We start from the raw sequence: 6,426 nt of genomic DNA, 5'->3' as shown, positions 1-6,426 counted from the left end.
TCTCATAGAAAAGAGTAAAAAGCAGAGAAGATTGATTAAAATCATTAAAACATTTAATGAATATTTTATTAACTATCATGAAGTGTTTTATTAATGAGCCTGCAACTGGGTGAGTTGCATCTACCATATCAAAGATGGGAAGTCTAAGTTACAGATAGGCTCAACATCTTTCAATGTAATAGGTGTATTTTATTGACATTTTTTTCAATAACTATTACTGCAAGGTTTATCATTGTCTTTGTCTCTGACTCTTCTCTCTAAATTACAATGTTGAATATGCCCCAATAAGAACTTTCTCTTTAATGCTGTGTTCTAATGTAATTTCTTAGTTGTGGTTGTGTCTCTATAGCCCAAAATTAATTCTTTTTATTATACTCTAGAGTTAAACCAAATGTAGTTCCATTTTTTTTTCTCAGACTGTACCCAAAAGTAAAAATATTGAGACATTTTTAGGGAATTGAGCTAAGGGATGTATAATTTATTGTCCACAATATTTTGACCAAAAAGTTGTAATTTAGTAACCCTAAGTAAAAGAAAGTTATTTGACTGTTTTACTTTTCTATTTACCACTCTGTATATATTGAACAGAATTATGAAACAGATTGATCAAATTCAGAAAAAGGCAACTCTTTACAAGGGTAACCAACCTATGGAGATATAATTCCTCAGAGCACATATGCTTAAACATTTGGATCCATAATTTTACCTTGCCCCCTCAGACTCCACATTGACTTTACTCAGGGAACAACAAATATTAATGAAATAACTATGGGATTCAATCTACTAGAGAAAAAATAAAAGCGACAATACCTACACACCTGTTCAGAGACACCTCTACAAAACTACTTTTTTTAAAAAGAGCCTGGCTGATCTATGGAAGCCATTAAAATAATCATATAAATAAAAATAAAGTGATAATTGCTACATTATGTACCTGCACAGCATTTCATGAAGATCTTAAGGAGAGACGAATTCATTCATTTAAAATTTAAGAAAGACTTCACTAAATCTCTGTAAACCCAGGGAAATGTATCTATTTGATTTACTACTGTGTTTCCAATGTTACCTTATATTCCTGTTAAGAGTTCAATATGAGGACTGAGTAGTTGAGTAATGAAATGTAATAATGAATTAATTGAATAGTGAATAAGTGACAGAGTTAGATCTTGAAGGGTCTTTAGGAGTTCTACATTTTGAGGGTCCAAATTTAAAAAAAAAAACCCTAATTCAAAATAGTGGCTAACAAAATTGTATTGAAGAGGCAAATTCAAGAAAGAGCAACAAAATTTTACTTTGTTACACTATAAATTGCATATACTCACAGCACTTCTAATAAAGATAGTAAGTAGAGTATTATAATTTATATTTACACCCTCATGAGATTAAAGTCATTTATATATTTTGTAACTGAAGCTATGGGGAAAAATGAATGAGCCCTGAGAGAGATAAAAGAGACTGAAGTGGATAATGAGCTACTGTTAAAAGTGACACAATCTCAGCCTGGCATAGTGGCTCAGGCCTGTAATCCCAGCAATTTGGGAGACGGAGGTGGGTGGATCATTTGAGGTCAGGAGTTTGAGACCAGCCTAACCAACATGGTGAAACCCCATCTCTACTAAATATATAAAAATTATCCAGGCATGGTGGAAGGCACCTGTAATCCCAGCTACTTGGGAGACTGAGGCAGGAGAATTGCTTGAACCTGGGAGGCGGAGGTTACAGTGAGCCAAGATTGCACCATTGCACTCCAGCCTGGGTGACAAGAGCAAAACTCTGTCTCCAAAAAAAAAAAAAAAAAAGTGACACAGTCTCTATAGACGACCCCAAAAATTTTAATGCAGTAAAAAGAGGAGAATTCAGTAACTTCATGGGAGACAGGGTTGAGCCAATGTTTACCAGAGAATTTTTTTTTTTTTTTTTTTTTTTTTTTTGGTCTAAGAGAATGAAGTCAGTGAGAAGTTAGAGACACAAAAACAGGGAAAATGACAGGCCAAGAAAATAGAATGAAGAAATGACTGTCATAATGAACATCATTGACAGGCTGACACTTGAAAGAGGATGCTATGTCCAACTCAAAGCAGTACAGAAAAATCTAAGAACTTTTTTTGAAAGTGGGAAAGGAGTAAATTGAAGTGTTTCTATTCGGTTGCCTCCATCTTCATGAGAAACTAGGTCAATTAACTCCAGGAAATATGTTGGTCTATGTGAAAGGGGGCTTAAGAGAATGGTAGAAGCTTGGAATAACCTCTACGCCAAACGTATGTGATGTCTAATAGAAATGAGCCAGCTGGGCGTGGTGGCTCACACCTGTAATCCCAGTACTTTGAGAGGCCGAGGCAGGTAGATCATTTGAGGTCAGGAGTTTGAGACCAGTCTGGCCAACATGGCAAAACCCTGTCTTTACTAAAAATACAAAAATTAGCAGGGCGTAGTGGTGTGCGCCTGTAATCCCAGCTACTCGAAAGGCTGAGGCAGGCGAATCATTTGAACCTGGGAGGCGGAGGTTGCAGAGTGGAGGTTGCTCCACTTCACTCTAGCCCAGCCGACAATAGTGAAACTCAGTCTTAAAAAAAAAAAAAAAAAAAAATTATTATTAAAAAAAAAAAAGAAATGAGCCAAATAATTACTGTCAAACAACTCCAAAGACACAAGTAAGTCTAGAAAACCTAAATTTGTAACACAGCCAATCAGTACTTTTGAACAATTTGTCTAGCAGTGTTTAGCAATGGGAATAGGGGAAAACGAAGTTGATTTGCCTTAGGAAGACGGACTGACTGAGGAAACAGTGGCAGGTAAAGGGAGTGAGGTAGCGTTTTTCACAGATGCAGGTGCTAATAAATCCAAAGAACAGTACTATGAAATAGGATAATTAGAAACCCAAGGCATCAGAGATTTTAAAGAGATTCAACAGCAAGTTTTGTGAGAGTAAGGATAAAGGAAATAAAACTAGTTAGATATCAGGGATTTTCAAATGGGAAATTGGAGAGAAGGGGTGGATAGTATCCTGGAAATTAGCATAGCATCAAAGTAGGAGGAATCATTGGTGGCAATGTTTTTCATTTTTAGATTAATTCAATCAAACCTATTAGTATGTTCTGCCATTATTTTTTCTGTCAAGAAATTAACATGAAAAATAGCAACAATGAAAACAAGAAGAAAACATTTTTAGACAGAAGCCTGTCTAGGCAATGACAATAGAACAAACCATTATCATTATCATTCTTGGCATTACTAGTATCACTCTTTATCTTTTTAAAAATCTTCACTTAATTATAATATTTCTGCTATGTTGGCAATCTCATATTCCTGCTTTACAGATGAAAACAGTAAAGAAAATGAGATTATTGGATGTAGAACTGATATGCAGAACTTGAATACCAATACCAACTTGATAAAGACTTTTGGATAAAATTGTAGTGTTCTTCACCATATTTATATTTACACCATAGTTTTCTGTTAAAGTTACAGTGCGGTTTCACTCGTCTTGAATCTGGAGAAGTTATTTGACACAAATCAGCCTTTTCAAAGTACGAAGATACACTCTCAGAAAATTTAGAGGTAAATTTATTACATATATATCTTATTGATTATAAGCACTATAATTTAACATGTTTGATGATATATTGATATATATTCTGATGTATATTAATATATTTATACTTATATTTATATTTAGAATATTTTGATATATTTGTACATTTTTACAGAGTAAGTGAAATAATGGCATGAACTTCTAGGTGTTCAGATAAAATGTGTAGTCCAAACACTGAGGAAATGAGATTATTAATCCTTACAGAAGAGATATTTGATACTTTTGGGGTAACTTTATTTATGCCATTTTATTCCAGGATTCATTGTATTTGCTTGCAAAAAAGATAATAAGATGAGATCTAGAGTAAGAAACAGCTAAGCAGTACAATCACAAAAGCAAAAAAATTATTGTAACAAAATATGTCCTTTGAATAAAGTAATGGACAGAAGACATCAACTTTTAATCACCTGTTATTGAGACAGAAAGTGTACAATAGATTTTAAGCTAGTGCCAATGTAAAAGTCTTTACAAGGCTCGATTTCCAAAAATGGACAAGAGTGTCTCAGTCACAAAACGTCTTACAACTTCAGCTGTCTTTTAAATGACAGTAATAACATAGGAACCCATCTGTATCTATGCACATCCTAAGAAGACTCAATTTATCAAGGATATTTTTCTTCCTAAAACCATGTTTGCTTACTGTTCACAGGGAATTATTATTATTTTTTATTTTTATCTTTGAGGTCTTCTCCAGACCCAATTGCTACAATGTTGTTAAGCATTTGGAGGGACAGCTTTGATTTCCTAGAGGCAGACATCACAGATGATGATCTAAGTAGGATGCAAAGTTTAGAGAGCTCTAGGAGTAATACGTGAGTTTAGCCTGCTTGACTGTAGTGGCTTAGGGCTCTTGGTAGGATGAAGCATTTGCTTATCATGAAATGAATATACAGTTGATCCTTCAACAACACAGGTTTGAACCACATAGATTCACTTATATGTGGATTTACTTTTACCTCTGCCACCCCTGAGACAGCAAGACCGACTCCTCTGCTCCCTCCTCCTCAGCTTACTCAATGTGAAGATGATAAGGATAAAACCTTTATGAGTATCCACTTTCACTTAGTAAATGTATTTTCTCTTATGATTTTCTTAAGAACTTTTTCTACCTTTTCTATAGAAATGCAGTATCTAATATATATAATATACAAAACATGTTAATAAGCTGTTTATGTTATTAGTAAGACTTCTGGTCAACAGTAGGCTGTTACCAGTGAAGCTTTTGGAAAGAGTCTAAACTTATATTCAGATTCCAACTCTGTGGGGGTGGGTGCCCAACCCCTGCTTTGTTCAGCAGCCAATTGTACATGCAAAATGTGCCTGCAGGTATTTGAAGGAGATTATCAGTGTTACTGGGTTAGCATTTATCTACAGGAAGGGTAAGAATGCTTCCAAGTTACATAAAATATAGTAATGAAATGGGGAATGCATGCTTCTGTGATCCCTCCCCTGGTTCTTAAGTATCCTCTTTCTCCTCTCCCAACCAATAGGCTTGTAAGCAAAATTCATTAATGTTATAGTGTGCAATTATGCTTTTTATTGTTTTTTGTATGCCTCCTAAGAAGACAATCGCCCTTGATATCATGGTGATATTTCAGCAATTCTTTATAGCGTCTTTCCAGTCCCCTATTATTAAGCATTTCAACTTCATTAATAATTGATGTCCACGTTTAAGTCGCTGGTTAGAAAATACCTCTAAGATTTTACTTTATTAGCTTTTGAGTAAATGTTCCCCAAATCTCCTCTGCATTTTGTTAAAAATGAATGTTATATATCTTTTGATAAAACCTACAGAGTTAAGTGCCTAATAAAATACTGCATGACTAAAATGACAATTAATATTTTAACATTATGCTGAAGTATGAAGATTCGCCTGCAAAGGTATGAATCACTGGTTTTTTCATTTCTTTAATTCTGTATTAATTGGTACTTGAGGCAATAAACCATAACATATAACTCTGGCTTCAGATAAGCTTTAATGAGAGCCTGACCTTTGCTTGGATACTTCTCTGACAGTGAAAGAGTTCATGATAACCCTTTGAAGCTCAAATTTATGAGATAAATGTTCTTAGCATTTCTTTATCTTGGCCTGAGCTGATTACTGGGGATATTCGGGGATTTATAGTTAAGATTTGGAAGAAAATTATATTCTATTATGTCCAGTTCAGTAGAAGTCTAAATAGCATTAAGGTAATTTCTTTACTGTATTGTCATAAAATCTTGTGTAGAAGAAGCCAGTTCTTATCCTTCTTTTTATGCCTTATAGTACAGTGAAATCAGTTGTAAAGTGTTTTGTGTTATTGAATGATTGAGTTTAAATCATAGAAATAGTTTATAGCACAAGCATTTTAAAGCAAGTGCAACTAAATATATGAAATACAGATTAGAAGTATTTGGATATACAATTGTAAACAAATACTTTCAATTTGAAAGGGTTCAGATAGTCTTTTTTTAAAGTTCTAAGGCAAAACTAGAACTGTAGCATCATATTGAGAAAGGTTAAATTTGAGTTGATGGAGAAGAGGTAGTGGATTGTAAATCTGGACAAGCTTGGATCCCTGAAGACTAGTGATATCCCTCAGATTAAAACACCAGGAAGAAAATCACGTTAGAGTCCTTCCCCTGCTTATAAAATATTTTACAGCAATGGATAGCTTTAACCATTAGTAACTCCTGAAACTACCCCTGCCTTGACATAACTGACTTTGCTTTCTCCTGTTTCTTTTTATAATCTGGCCAGATTATAACCTGTTTCTTTTTATAATCTCAACCAGGTTTTCTGTAAGATGCTCAGTATTTGCTGAATGAAGAAATGGATCTCCCATGGGATTTTC

The sequence above is a fragment of the Papio anubis genome, chromosome 4 (genome assembly GCF_008728515.1).
Source record: "Papio anubis isolate 15944 chromosome 4, Panubis1.0, whole genome shotgun sequence".
Classification (NCBI taxonomy): Eukaryota; Metazoa; Chordata; class Mammalia; order Primates; family Cercopithecidae; genus Papio; species Papio anubis.
Note: the sequence above shows the minus strand (reverse complement) of the source record.